The 14,236-nt window shown below is 50.9% G+C and overlaps 2 protein-coding genes across 3 annotated transcripts in view; one reads left to right on the forward strand and one right to left on the reverse strand.

Annotated features, from left to right (window-relative positions):
• The window catches only part of LOC149340132 (proton-coupled zinc antiporter SLC30A2-like), a 59,575-nt gene that overhangs the window by 44,039 nt on the left and 1,300 nt on the right, over nt 1–14,236 (reverse strand). The window lies entirely within an intron of this gene.
• LOC149340133 (zinc transporter foi-like) overlaps nt 1–14,236 on the forward strand; it is an 86,050-nt gene that overhangs the window by 19,197 nt on the left and 52,617 nt on the right. The window lies entirely within an intron of this gene.

Genomic DNA, 14,236 nt, shown 5'->3' on the forward strand with positions numbered 1-14,236 from the left:
TCCGGGCGAACGTCAGTCGGTCTTGTGTCCACATGCCGGGGTTAATCAGGCAGAAACGTAGGTCCAGCGGCGTAACAATACGTCACGTGCCCCTGGCTAAGCTAGGTGCATTCCCTTGTGGAAGTGTAGTGAGATGAGGTAGGCTTCTTGCTCCCTGAGCGGCTAGTGAAGTCTTCACCGTCGCTGGCGTCGTGTGAGCTTTGTACGTCGATCGGTCATGAGTTAGTGATGGCTTTTGCCGCTTTTATCGTTGACCTTACCGGCTGAGGACTTCCGAGTCGCGACTTGGACCACGCTGTTTCTACACGTGTAAAAAAAAAAAAAAAGTAGACATGCATTCTCTTGCTCGAACGTTTGCTTCTGTTGTTGCTGCTGATAGTAATAATGTTTAGTAGTTAAAATATATTGAGTAGAAAGCCGTCAGCCGAGAACACAGCGACAGGTGCGCTTTGTGGGCAAAGCTGCAGGAAGCCCGCCCAGACCGACGTGCTTGCGCTCGGCAGCATCGCGGCACCCGTTGGAGGCGACGTTTGTCGAACAGTTCCTCTTTGCACGCGCAGCGCGATACGCGGGCCACTCGACGACGACGACCTTGGCGCGCGGTCTTCCCAGTCTGTTCGCGCGGAGCACCTGGAGATGCAGCATTGCCCGCCTGAAGAGCTGGTTACCTCTTATCGCCGGCTTCGTGCGCGAGCGACCAATCCAGCAGCTTTGACTGCGGTTTCGTGCGTAAGCGTGGAGCTCCTTGAAACACACTATCTTTTAAGGTTTATTTTTCCTAACCTCTTGACTAGTTTGCAACAAAAAGATAACAGCAAACAAAAATGAATTAAAGTTTCTGCGCTGCTTAGACATATGTTATGTGGGCCGTCGAAGATGTAGTTCAAGTTAGATTTCCGCGCGTGCTACATTCCTGCTAGTGTTCATATTCGGGATGTACGACAAAGATTCGCTTCTTCCTCTAGCAGCTTAAGTTGTGTGCATTAATCAGTGCGTACATTGTTTCAGCCTATTTCCTTCTAAGCTACGGTGTTTACACGTTCTGCAGAATTGTAGAGTTTAGCATAGCGGAGTATTGCCTTCCATTTACTTCTGACGGCACCTGTACAGAGAGTAAAACTGGAAACAGCAGGAATGAATTTACAAAAAGAACAAACTTTGCGCTACTTTACTCATCGACCTAGCAGGTTAGAGCCTAAGTAGCACTGCATTACATTCTAAGCATGGAGCTCCAGCTCAGGCTGGACTCCATTCGTTCACTTCGATCTTTATACCCTCAATTAACAAATAAACAGGGGCGGTCATTTTCAGTGGCCCGCGCATCAATTCTCCAATCAAACATAGACCTACCCCGTGGTTTGGGCTCAGCCTCAAACCCAGGGTCTCGCTAAGAGCACAAACCAAATCAGAAACAAATACGACACCACTATCTCTACGGTAAGGACATCCATACCCTCTCCCGTCGGGGCTCTTCTTCCGACTTGTCTCAAGCACGCCGCCGCCCCCCTCTCCACTCGCGCTGCAAGTTAAGTTCTTGACACTGATGCGTACCCACCCGCCATCAGTGCGTGCCATACGTAAGCAATAATTGAGAGAGAAGCCGGTACAGCACAGACGGCGGGACGCTCGGATAAGAGTGATAATATAAACGGGCGGATAAGAGTGAGGACCGGACGTTTCCCTTGCATCGCCCCCCAAAAAAACCGCTGTAATCGTCTTTTCTGGGTGCTCATTGCCATCTCGGCAAACCAGATAAGGAACGGTTCCTGTTCTCCCCCACATTTGGTCAGGATGTGAAAGATACGCCGTGATTGGCTTAACCGGCGCTCCAATCACCGTCCTTCAAAGATGGAAAGCCGCTTCCGCGGGCGCTGGGGTCCTGCTAAAGGGTTGCAGCTGGCAACGAGTGGCGGCCTTACAAATAGTATATGGTCGATGTATTTTCCTTTCATTTCAAACAGGCCGCCGTGGTGACTCAGTGGTTATGGCGCTCGGCTGCTGGCCCGAAAGACGCGAGTTCGATTCCGACCGTGCCGGCCGGAATTTCGGTGGAGGCAAAATTCTAGACGCCGTGTACTGTGCGACGTCGGTGCACGTCAAAGAATCCTAGGCGGTCGAAATTTCCGGATCCCTCCACTGTACTGCGTCCTTTGTAGACTTCAGTCGCTTTGGTACGTCAAACCTCATAAACCATAAACCTTTCATTTCAAACACAGCAAGTCCTTTCAAGTGGCACGCAATACTGATGCAGTGAACTGGTTCTTTTCCTGAATGATCCCGTTCCGTTTCGTATTCTATCAGTCACTGCACTGTGCGCTAACATCGCCAAGGTCGAGGTTATACCCCTAGCAGTGTACCAGGCGTTCAGCTCTTTTCGAGCGGCGTTCAACAGCTAGACAGACAGGTGCGGACAAGGCGTCGTGATTGCGGGAAACTGCGCGCGCTAGACAGCCGCGCTGTGGTCGCGGGGTCCCTCCCGGGCTCACTTTGCTCGGAATCGCGTATAAATAACCCTCGTGGGAGCGCCACTCGAGGCCTTTTGTGCGCGGATTTTACGAGCGGCTCCTCTTTCCTACGCGCCTATGACCCGGTTTCGCCCTGCTGTCGTGGCTGGTGGCTATGAAAAGGGTATGTGGCGATTATCTCACTGTGGTCAGGCACCGTGAAACCTTGCTTCAGTTTCGCGGCACTCAGAATTTCGGAGCACGTGTTTACTCAATGCTGAGACTTTGGGCAAGAAAGCACACCGTGATGAAAACACGTTCGGCAATGCTTCTCTGTCTAGCATTGCATGGCAAAGTATACATATATGCCATGCAGTGCTAGACATAGAAGCAGCTTCTAGCATATATGCTAGAAGCTGCGTAGTGCAAAAAACTCCGGATTCATTTAGATCACCCGGGGATCATGCACTGACATTGCATAGTTAATACAAGTGCGTTTTTGCATTTCGTCTCCATCGAAATGCGACCGCCGCGCCGCGCCTGGCATTCGATCCCTTTATCTGGTGCTCTACACAATGGAACACCTTAGCTCCTGCGCCACTGTGGCGGGCACATTTGTCTGTACCGCATGTCCTGGCTAAGAGTAAACTAAAAAAAGAAAACCGAGCGTCTTACGCGATTGGAACCAATTGAGTGCTGTTGAGTCGCATGAACTAGTCAGCAGCTTTTTTTTTTTTGTTCTGGAAACCATATTAGTACAGATCAGTTATTAGCTAACTTTTTAAATATTGGTGTCAAAAATGAAGCGTCGATGCGTAAGTTGTAGTCTTGTAGATCGGCTTGAAAAACAGCTAACTGAAGTGTCTCAAGGAACAAAATATGCTTTTCTTCGGAGCGCTGTCGTCGATGGGCTTTCCATGTGCAGTGGGCGCTAGGAGGTGTCACCGTTGTGGCTTCTGCATTTCGTGGACTTCCCTTTAAAGCCGGTAAATGAAGATGCGTAAAGGGTACCTTGGTGCAAACATTTCATCCGGCTATTTTTCAAGATTGTCTACAGCTTCCGAATTGAGACTTGTTAGCTTGTAAGCGTTTACTACTTATTTACCTTTAAAGAATGAGAAAAAAATACTGCTGACTAAATCATGCGTCTCCGTGTAGCACTGAGCTGGTCTCACTTAGCTACTCCATCTCTTTTTTAAAAAACGTGTTTACTTTTAGCTGGGACACCCGGTATATGGTGTTCTTTGCGTTGTGCTTCACAGCCTGTCTGACAGCGAGCTACGAATGCCGTGTATTCGTATTGTTTCGAATGGACGGGGCCGTCTTGTTGAGTACCGTTTGTATTCACCCTATATATACATATAAAAAAAGCTGCTGACAAGGTTATGCGACTCTATAAACAGCCATGAATTGGTTTCGCTAGCATAGCACATTCCTCCTTTTTTTTTAAATCTTTGTTACTTTTAGCCGGGACATCCGATGTGTATGCAGATGTGCACGCCTGAGTGGCCCAGTGGCCGTGTTCTATGGTGCAGATCATCAGATCGCGGGCTCGAATCCCAGGCGCGGCGGCTGCATATCGATGGATGCGGAATCCAAACACGCCCTTCTGTTGATTGTGCGATGTCAGAGCAGTCATAACTGATAATCGAAGCCGGACGAACGGAAACCAAGGTTGCACGCCAAAGGACTTGGATTCCTCAAACAGACGACACACATTAGTGCACGTTGTGAGAAACATCTCTGTAGCACATCGAGCTGCTAATAGGAGAGCTGACTTCTTGAGAATTGGCTGCTCTTCGCTTCTCTGTAGTTCTTGCCTTGGATTTGTGCGGCAGGGACATCTCTTCGAGTTACTTCGTAGCTGGAGGAGTGGCCGTCGTCATCCAGGGTGTCGAATGTGTATAGGCGTGTGTATGTGTATAGGCGCTTGTGGCATTGACCGCTAGCCGCTCAAGGTGGCAATGCAGAGCGAGCCGAAGTGAAAACAGTTTGCTCCAGTTGAGAACTGCTGCGTACAACAGCCTCACCGCTAATTTTGGAAGGACCACGATGAGCGGCAGCCGTCGAACGCCTGCGCGAAGGATCCTCGCCGCCACACCACTGCGTCGAAACCCCTTTCTGTCGAGCGCTGTAAGCTGGCTTCACGCCAAAGAATGAAATCTCTCGTCGCGATGTTCGGAGGAACTCGTGACGCAATGTCCGGGGCAAGGTTTCGATTCTGAGTTTGGAAGAGAGCGCCGGCAACGAGAGCTAAAACCATATCGCGCCCAAAGCGGTCCGCGCAACTGGACCACGAAGTCCTTGGTGCGGGCGGCAGTGCGTGCATGCGCGGACCAGCGCGCGCTACTGTTGCCGTCTGTGTGTGTGTGTGTCGCGGTGGCGGCGGCGTCGACCTTGACGCTGCCGTGCCCTCCCTGCCTTCGAGCGCGCTCGAAATAGTGCCGTTAGTTACGCGCGGCCGGTGGGCAGCATTTTTATATATCGCGTACGCGCGCCGGTGTCGTCGGGACGCGCACGCTGAGGACCGCCCGTTCGCGGCGCGCCATCGTTTTTGCTGCGCTTCGCGTCTCGCGTCGGCGCCCCTCGTCGCTTGTAGGTACCGTATTTTCGGTTGTACAACTTGCTCATCGCTGCATACAGCCGTTTTTCGTTGTGCGTTGTGAAACTTCTCGGTTGAGACGGTCGGCTGTTTTGCTCGCAAATATTTTATTCCGAACAGCGTGATGAACTCGGGATGAACCGCAGTGTCGTTCGACAACGCATTCGGCTCAAATAAACATTTCAGTCGCCAGACGTCGACGCGCTGCCGCAGCCGCTTCTGCGAGAAAACCTTGCTATTTGGGCGACGAGTATGAGAAGGAGAGGGCATCAGAGCCGATTTAAGTTCAGCCTCCAGGCCTAACGCGTCGTCCTCGCTTCTCGTCCATCAACTTCTCACCAAAAATTTTGAGTTGTCTTGACCACTGTTGTATTGACCACTGTTGTATTGACCACTGTTGTATTGACCACTGTTGTATTGACCACTGTTGTATTGACCACTGTTGTATTGACCACTGTTGTACTGACCACTGTTGTACTGACCACTGTTGTACTGACCACTGTTGTACTGACCACTGTTGTATTGACCACTGTTGTCTTGACCACTGCAAGCGAGCCGGAAGTCTGCACTCTGGACGAAGTGCCCTTCGCGGTCACGTGATCCAGCTGGGTGTGGACCATATGGGACTAGGGTCTTGCCGTGTGCGCTCTTCTTGCAGAGCCCGGAAGTGGGGATTTCCGCGTAATGTGTCCCATGAGAGCGGAGGAGAGCTGGGCTGCATGAATCCCTTGGCCACACAGTCTGGAAGCGTGCTGCTGGGAGAAGTGGCCTTATTGAAGGCATGGGAGGTTGATATGGGGACATGTGCCTCGTGCGGTCCAGGCTGGCCTGGCCATTGCGAGGTAAGCCGGAGTACATCTGTTGCTGTCACCCGGCGACTTATCTAATCATTATCCTGGATTTCGTTAGCACCAGCTGTCACGTTGGGGACCCCTAAACCGTGCCAACATGGCGCGGTTTGTTAAACATTTTTGAAGCGAAAAGATTCACTAGGCTCGTCAACACCGCGTAAGCCACACTACAGATTTGCCGCAGCAGCGCATGCGCGAAACCGAATGACATCACGCGGAGCGCAGGCGGCCGGCCGCAGCCGTCGCCGCCGCGCGCTGACTCCGTCGCCTGACCTTTCGCCGCCGCTTCTCGTTCTTGCCACCGTTTGCCGCAGCCGTGCGCAGTGCCATTTGAAAGGAGGGGTATATAAGTTGCGCTTGCCCATAAAACAGGCGCAGACACTCGCCATGCAAGGAGAAGCAACAGCCGGACGGCGCCGAAACACCGATCCAGAAGTGGTAGCTTGGGAGTTGGCTGAAAAGCAGCGAGAGCTTTTCGTTTCGAGATATCCAGGCTTAACCTTAGCTAAGGCACAGCCATTTTTTTTAAGCACCTAAGCATGTCCATGCTTTTTTTAATCCTGTCGCCTATCGGTAGCCGGAGCCGAAGGTCCAGTGGAGTGTGACTTATGCAGCTTTCCGTAGTTTTTTTTTTCCCCTTCTGTGATTGCTGTCGCCTCTTGAAAGCGGTCACTGCAGCGCGTAATGACTTCTAATTGTGGCCTCGCCGTCGTCTCTCGAGCAGCGGACGCTGCATACCGTGCGGGGACTCCGAAACTTCGCATCCGCTCAAAACCAGAGTGAATCTCTTTTTTTCCGAGAAGTCTCTTTGAAAACAGCTGCGGGAAAGATTAAGGGAGCGTGTTGTGCGCTGCTGGTCGCCACTCATCTCGTCGGCTGCTTATCGCGCTGAATGCCGTCGCCGTGCGATACCCTCTGACGGCCTCTCTGGAGTACCGCTGTGACGTCGTCGTGTTATCTGCGAGGCCGCGCCTCCTGTCTCGATGACCCGCATCACTGGAGTGAGGCTCAAAGCCTCACCTCTGCCTTTTGACGCGCCGCCGAGGCTTGCTCGCCGTTCGCTCTGTGCTGTCGCCAGTGTTTCACGGCGCGTTCGATTTTGCGGTCGCGATCGATACAGCGGCAAACAATGGACAGTTCATCTTTAGACCTGTCCTTGTTTCGTTGGACAGCCCGCACGTCATCGATCCAGCCCGCGGCTCTTGCACTTTCTCTGCTGCGCCATGTCTGGCTTATTAGTTCATCAAAGGAAAAAAAAAAAGGAGGGACACGACTGCCGTGAAGTTCGAAACCTTTTTATACAGTTCCTTTGTCCTCTTGCGGAGTGTTCTGCGGCACCGGTACGCTTTTGGCTTCCTTGGTTGCAGCAAGCTTCTAAGCTAGTACAGTGATGTGCGTCCGTAGATTGCATAATTTGACTCACTCGGCGCATCTGCTTTGCCTGTTGTGTAGCGGCTTTTGACGCTATCCTTATTCGAGACGTGGCCCCAGCAGGCCGCAAAGCCCGCGATCTGAAGACTATTTGAGCCTGTACCCGCTAGACATGGGGTAAAAGCTGGGTCGTTGTAGGAACAGCGCCTTTGCTTTTGTCGTTTTCTCTCCCGCGCCCGTGCTGATCGAACTCTCTGGGCTCCTTAATGTGCCAGGGCGCCGATATCGCATCGACTATCTCGTCTGATGCAATTCACGGACGTCAGCGGCTCGCTGCTTAGTATCTTCTCCCAAGGCGCACGCTGGGAAACCCAAGAAACCAGCCGCCTCGTGAAATAAGGGCAAAGTTAAAAGCGGGAGGTGCGCAGGAAAGAGGGAGTGAGAGTGGCAGTTGCAGCTACGAGAACGCGCGGGCCTCCTTCCACATCTGCCAAGCATGATGCAACTTGAGCGCAACCTTTCACTTCTGTGAGGCTCTCCTCGCTTAGAAACTGGGGCAGGCCTCACGTTTTTTTTTCTCTCTCCCTCTTTCGCCCTTGCCTTTTCTTTTTTCGTTCCACGACCATCGCGCGCGCCTCAAGGCATTCGCCGCCTCCTGCGTCCCCCGTGAGCTTACTGCAACGTACCGGGGCCCCTCTCCCGTCGCCTCCTCCAGCCACCTCAGCGGGGGGGCGCGCCCAGGCAGCGCCACGTGGCGCCTCCGTGCCTCATCGAGAATCGGGTCACGCAAGAGCGAACGCCGCCTCTGCGACCGGAAGTGCTTTGTGAGGCTTCTTCGACCGCTGCAGTGGTACGCCATTGTGCTGATTCTTTTTGTCTGCCTCATACTCTTTCCTCCTCTTGTCTTGGCAGCCTCTTTCCGATGTCCTTGGGTTCTCTGTCGCGTTCTTTTTGGCTGCGACCTCGTTTTTGTTTGTTATTTTGTTATAAATGCGTGCTCTCTTCCCGCCCGGGTTGTCCTTTCGGTTCGTCTGGGTTTGTCGCCAAGCCCCGCTGCGCAGGACCACAGCACTCCCCGCTCAAGAGGCCCGTACGCAGGCACTCGAGAAGCTTCCTGCGCTGTCCCTCTTTTTATCGTTGACTCGAACCCGCGTCCTCCTGCCCTCCAAGTTTGTGCGTCGCGCTTCTTTCTGTTGCTCTGCACGTGCATGGCTGGACTAGTGTGGAGTGAGCAGGCGCGCGCACCGCTCGGTCGCACGTTCGCCTTATGGCCGCGTGGTGGCAGCACCTTGTCGCGCCCGATTGTAGAAAATAACTCCTGTGTGCGGAGGTTTAGCCGTTAAAAAGTCAGCGGTGGTCGCAATGCATCCGATGCCGTCATTAACATTGCTTGAGTGCGTGTGTGGGACTTTTAAAAAAAATATTCTAAAGTACCCTGAAGCGTTGAGCCTAATTAATAGCTGCAGATGACTTGTTGTCCCTGTTATACCGAACGCCCATGTGGTATACTGGGTTAGGGTTATAGGAGTAGATCAATACACTCACCACCATTTTTTATTGACCTAAATGTAGCGACCGTTTTTAAGGAGAGAAAATCGTGCATATGCGTTCTATCTTCCTTTTTTTTTTTTATCCAGTGCACTGAATTTGTCTCCTGTGCTGCCCCAGATGTCAAGGGTTATCTCCACAACTAGAAAGCAATGCGCATCTATTTGCTTTCAGAGCAGTGTAGCCTTGACTTCTCCGAAACGCCATTTTGTTTGGAATTTGCATTTTGCAAAGCCCACTGCGATAGACGTCGGAAACTCTGACGTTGACAAGCGATCGAACCTGCACGCGCCACTAAATCCGTGACAGGCTGCCGTTCTTTGCAGCGTGGAGCAAGCAGTGTGTCGACTTTGTTTACTCCAGGCTTTTTCCACGCTCGGTGGGTGTGCTTAATTACACTTAAAACGCCTTCGTTAAAATTCAGACGTCTTTCTGAGCTCCCGAGTAGCTCCCGTCAGTTTCTATACTGCAAGCAGACATGGTTGGAGCCCTGCACTGGTGCATCTTGCTCAGCTTGCGACGGCTGTGAGTTCGCCGAGTGTTTGACGTTTATGCGCCACTTGGGAACCTTGTTTCGAAAATTGAACGAACGGCTCATTGGGAACGCAGCGTACATAAAATGCGCTGCTACTACTTCGCTGGACAGTTTGTGACTGCTTTTTGGGATTTTGAAGTTTCCACTTGCGAACTGAAGTTACCGTTTTCAAAGTTGGCGTCCTTCACCGCTCATGTCGCTTTTTGGGACGTTAATCCCCATATATTTGCGAAGTTGCCGCTTTGCGCGATTGGAGTTGCCGCTTTGCGCGATTGGAGTTGCCGCTTTGCGCGATTGGAGTTGCCGCTTTGCGCGATTGGAGTTGCCGCTTTGCGCGATTGGAGTTGCCGCTTTGCGCGATTGAAGTTGCCGCCCCAAGAATCTATGAATCTTTAGTAGACAATGGCCAGTTCTACTTATATGGGCTTTAACCCATTAAAGGTATAGCGTTTAAGCCTAACGGTGGAGCTTAAGTGACCTCTTCAGTTTTTTGCGAGGTTGCCACTTGCGAAATTGGGCTACTGTGTGCAGCTTGAAGCAGTTGCATTGCGTGCACCCAACCAGAAGGAAATCAAAAGCCGCCACAGGAAGCGCGTCGTTTTTTTTTTCCTCCGGACCGGACGCGTGCGCACACGTGTATACAAATGTGTATGACGCGTAGGTGTATTTCTTTCACTGACTGTTGCGTTGCAGTAGTAGACAATAAACATTTCTTGTAGGCTCTGTGTTATGACGTGATAATTTGTATTCTCTTGCTACTCATTTTATTTCGACGTCTGAATTAGCTCGAAGTACTGGCCGCAACTGATGAGTAACTTGTCGGGTTTCTGTACTATCCGTCTCCTGCTTTGATGTATACCATGTGTGTCAGAGAAGCCCGCCAATAATTTTAAAAAAGTGGGGTTTTTGAGGCACAGAGACGATTTCTACGGTTAGTGATACCAGTGTTGGCGTACATTAGAAAGCAGGCGAGTCATGTTAACTACTAAATTATTAACTGAATTCTAATAGTTAACTGTTCAGCTTTCACCGACAGGCGCCTGATTGCAATTGACGACTTGTAGTCGGCCGTTGATGATAGCTGTATCGTTATTTTTTTTTTATTTCAAAACCGCGGTTACCCTCGCCGCTGTGGCTCAACGAATGTCGGCCATTTCTCGCGCCATTCGAAAACCGCGCACCTCCGGGGAGCGCGAAGCGACGTCCATCAAATCGCCACACTCCGTGACGCGCGTGCCACGTGACCTTCTCTGCCCCGCCCGTGCTGGAGCAGCGAAGTGGAGCAAGCAGAGGCGATGAGCAAGAAGCACCGCAGCGCGGGCGGGGCAGAGACGGTCACGTGGCACGCGCGTCACGGAGTGTCGCGATTTGATGGACGTCGCTTCGCGCTCCCCGCAGGTGCGCGGTTTTTAGAATGGCGCGAGAAATGGCCGATATTCGTTGAGCCACAGCAGCGAGGGTAACTGCGGTTTGGAAATTAAAAAAAAAACTATATTCCTATTACCAACGGCCGACTACAAGTCTGTAATTGCAAACGTGAGTGTTGAAAAGTTAACTATTAGCATTTAGTTAATCACTTCAGTAGTTAACATGATTCGCCTGTTTTCTGACGTCCGCCAACACTGGTATTACTGTGCCGAAGAATGCTTCTCTTTACCACAAAAACTATATTTGTAGAAAGACTAGCCAGACTAGCCAGAAGCTCCGACGTGCTCTCACAGTGACTTCTGGCGGTAATAGTGCGTTTGTGTTCCTTTGTTGAGTATTAACGAAGACCACCTTGCGTTGTGAAGCGCATCAGGCTCGCATCCGAAGCCGCAGCTGCAGCCGCCGATTGGGCGTATGCTGATTCAGCGTGTGCTAAGTGGGACAGGCGGTGTGAAGCTCCCTGACCTTTTCAGCCGATATTGTCTGCTCAAACAGCGTGATTTTTTGTTTGCTTTTTTTTTTAACTTAACGACTCTGAGGATAAGACACGTGGCTGTACCCCGCGAGTGCATTCGGGTTCTGCGCAACAGGAGGTTGTTTTCTAGCTATTGTTTATTGGGAGAAGCATTAGTTGCTTCTCCTCGAAGCTATGTATGCGAATTGTTTATTGGCAGCATCGCCAGTCTTTTATCGATATGCACGTATTGGTGGATACCGTGAATCGCGTCGTATACAAAGGTCACTCAGTTGGCTTCCAGCAGCTATAGCAAGTCGGTGATCTTGCGCTATCTTACATTCGAAGCCATGTCGAGTCGTGTGTGTGTGTTGTGTGTGTGTGCGTGTGCGTGCGCAGTTTGATTGTAATTAGTTTTCTTGGCCCAATTAGTAGTTTGGCCTAAATGTTGTAAATGTGCGTTATTGCGTTTTCACCAAAGGGCTCTGTTTTGCGCAAGCCTGGTCTGTGTCGGAACGCGTTCGAGGTTGTCTTGTTTATTAATGGTCTCCTTTTTTTCTTTATTCGTTTTCTTTGTTCCTGTTCAGCGTGTTTCGTCATAAATTTCGCCCACGCGTTGCGCGCGGTTGTTAATGGTGCGGTGACGGCGCTGATAAGTGCCAGTGCTGATATGAAATGTTTGTTGAGCACAGACGGGGACAACGACGCAGCCACAAAAGCGAGAACCTGGAGAACGCTCCCGGCGCAGCTTTTCACGCAGCCGCCTGGTCGGCCCGGTCGGTTATGCGGTCATTAACTCCCGTCATGACGTGTGTGTTCGGCAGCTGCGTCTGCTCTTTTTTTTTGTGGTCTCGTTTTGTCTGTGTGTGTGTGTGTGTGGGAGGGGGGGGGGGGGGGGGGCTTTGTGTGTGCATAGTGTGCTGCGCTCATGTGGCGTAGAATATACGGCCGCGTAAGGAAGTACATATTGCGATTAGAAAGGTTCACACACTGTTCTCTGTGGGTGTGTGGGTAGGCGGATGTTATATGCATAGGTAAAAAAAAAACGTCACCTTGAATTCAGCATGCTTTTTTCTTTTATCGCCCTCTGGTGTTAGAAAGGCCGCGGCGCCAGGCGGATCACGACCTCCCCCCCCCCCATTATCTCAAATAAAAGAAAATGCTCTGACGTCGTGCAGTAGCATGGCCTTTTTGGGAATAGAGGTAAGCAACTTCGGCTTAGGGCAAACACTTTTTCAGCCGTGCAACTAGTTTGTGAAGCTAACATGACTTTCCATTTTATCAGAAAGTTGTGCTGCCTGCGCGTTTCTCCAGTGTAAACGATGCGCGCTAGGAGGTCCGTCCGCGTGAACTCGTCAGGCACGCCAATTGCGGTCGCGTTTGACAGCGGAAAATCCTCCGCGCATGCTGTGCTTTGTGAGCGTAAAACATTTATAGTGACGTTCCCGTGTTTATGTTCAATGCAAAAAACAAACAAAAACAAAAAAGAACTTTCAGCTACGTTCGCTCAGTATTATACGGGCTTCAGCGGGGTCGCATGCATTGTCGTATACAGCATTACCATGTACAATATACTAACAGCTGACGTTGAAACTCTTTATCACTCCGGGTGAACGCTGTTTTCATTCCACGTGGGCGGAATGCATCCGTTGCCCTCTGACGCTCGTGGCCTGGTGTACCTGTGTTGGTTGTTATTCTCCCGTCTACAGGGGGCACTGAGAACGCCATGCAGTTTTTCTTCGCGGTAAAATCTATTATTTCGGTCTTTGTAGGCTACGTTAATGTTTGTCATTTATTACTGAGAAAGTTTCATTTCAATAACTTTTTTTTTTCCGCCACTGGATTCAACGGTCAAGACCGAAAAGGACTCTGTGATCGCCTTTTGAAAGTGAGTAGCAGTGTTGCTTAGCCTCAAAGATCCGCTTAGAAAAGGGACTTGACGTCGTGCCATTACAGTTCGCTTATAAAAGCAGCCGATGGTGACCTGTGCCCCCCCCCCCCCTCTTTCCCGCGTCTTCACCTCGTAATGGCTCTGTTTTCAGTGAAAGTCACATTTGTCATTAGAGCGGTAATTTGTTAATACCGGCCAACTTAAACTTATCCTCGGTGACCCTTTAACATGCAACCGTTTGCAAACTGGCAGTTGAAGGCTGCTATTGCCTTTCTGAGGGGCCGTCAATTTAAGCGCACACGCCACCACGCTTTGCCGGCCGGAATTACTTCTCTAGCATTTTTTTTTTAACGCTCGAAAAGCAGCCTGAAGCAAAGAAGCACATCAAGGGATGCATTTGCCGTGCAAGCGCAAGCGATGTTCAAGTAACCAGTGCCGTTGCAGAAAGCCTCTTAAAGATGGCCTAATTTTGGGCCGTTATCGCCTGACGCCGCAATTCATTCTGTTTCTTACGTGCAAATGATTCGTCTCTGTGCAAACGTTGCTGCGTCACGCTGTTTTTTCTCTCTTTATTCACTATTTGTTATCTCCATTAATTATTTGTTATTCACTCTGTTAACTATTTCATTAGTCAAAGTCCCTTATTCCGTGGGAGACTTCTTAGGTAACATGCGCGCCATCCTTGACTACTTGTCAGGCGCTGGAGATACGCACGAATGTGAATGCGATTTTGGCTCGGGAGATAGACGCGTCTACTCTCCCAAGTCTGTCTGTGAGGAGCTAACCTGTTGCTACGCTAGCACAGTGGAACGTAAATCAGCGTTGCGTTTCCACTGTCTACAGCTGGCAGAAGCGGAGTCTTCTCTGTTTGGTGCGGGTAAATGATGGCACCACGTGAGAGCCACCCTTGGGCTGCGGCTGCTTGTGCTTCGAAGAGTCTGCTCGGAGCGGAGCAGCAGTGGACCCTATTTGCAGCGTATGGCCTTTCCGATTACGTGTTCGGCCATTACACCCTGGAGCCATTGACCCTGTGGCCCTGCCTGCTTGTCATGTGAGAATAACCAAAGTGCTTCGTTTGTTCCGCCTCGTCTCGTCGGGCGCTTTTATGTCAA

The sequence above is a fragment of the Amblyomma mixtum genome, chromosome 6 (assembly GCF_055824585.1).
Source record: "Amblyomma mixtum isolate Tamu chromosome 6, ASM5582458v1, whole genome shotgun sequence".
In the NCBI taxonomy this organism is placed as follows: Eukaryota; Metazoa; Arthropoda; class Arachnida; order Ixodida; family Ixodidae; genus Amblyomma; species Amblyomma mixtum.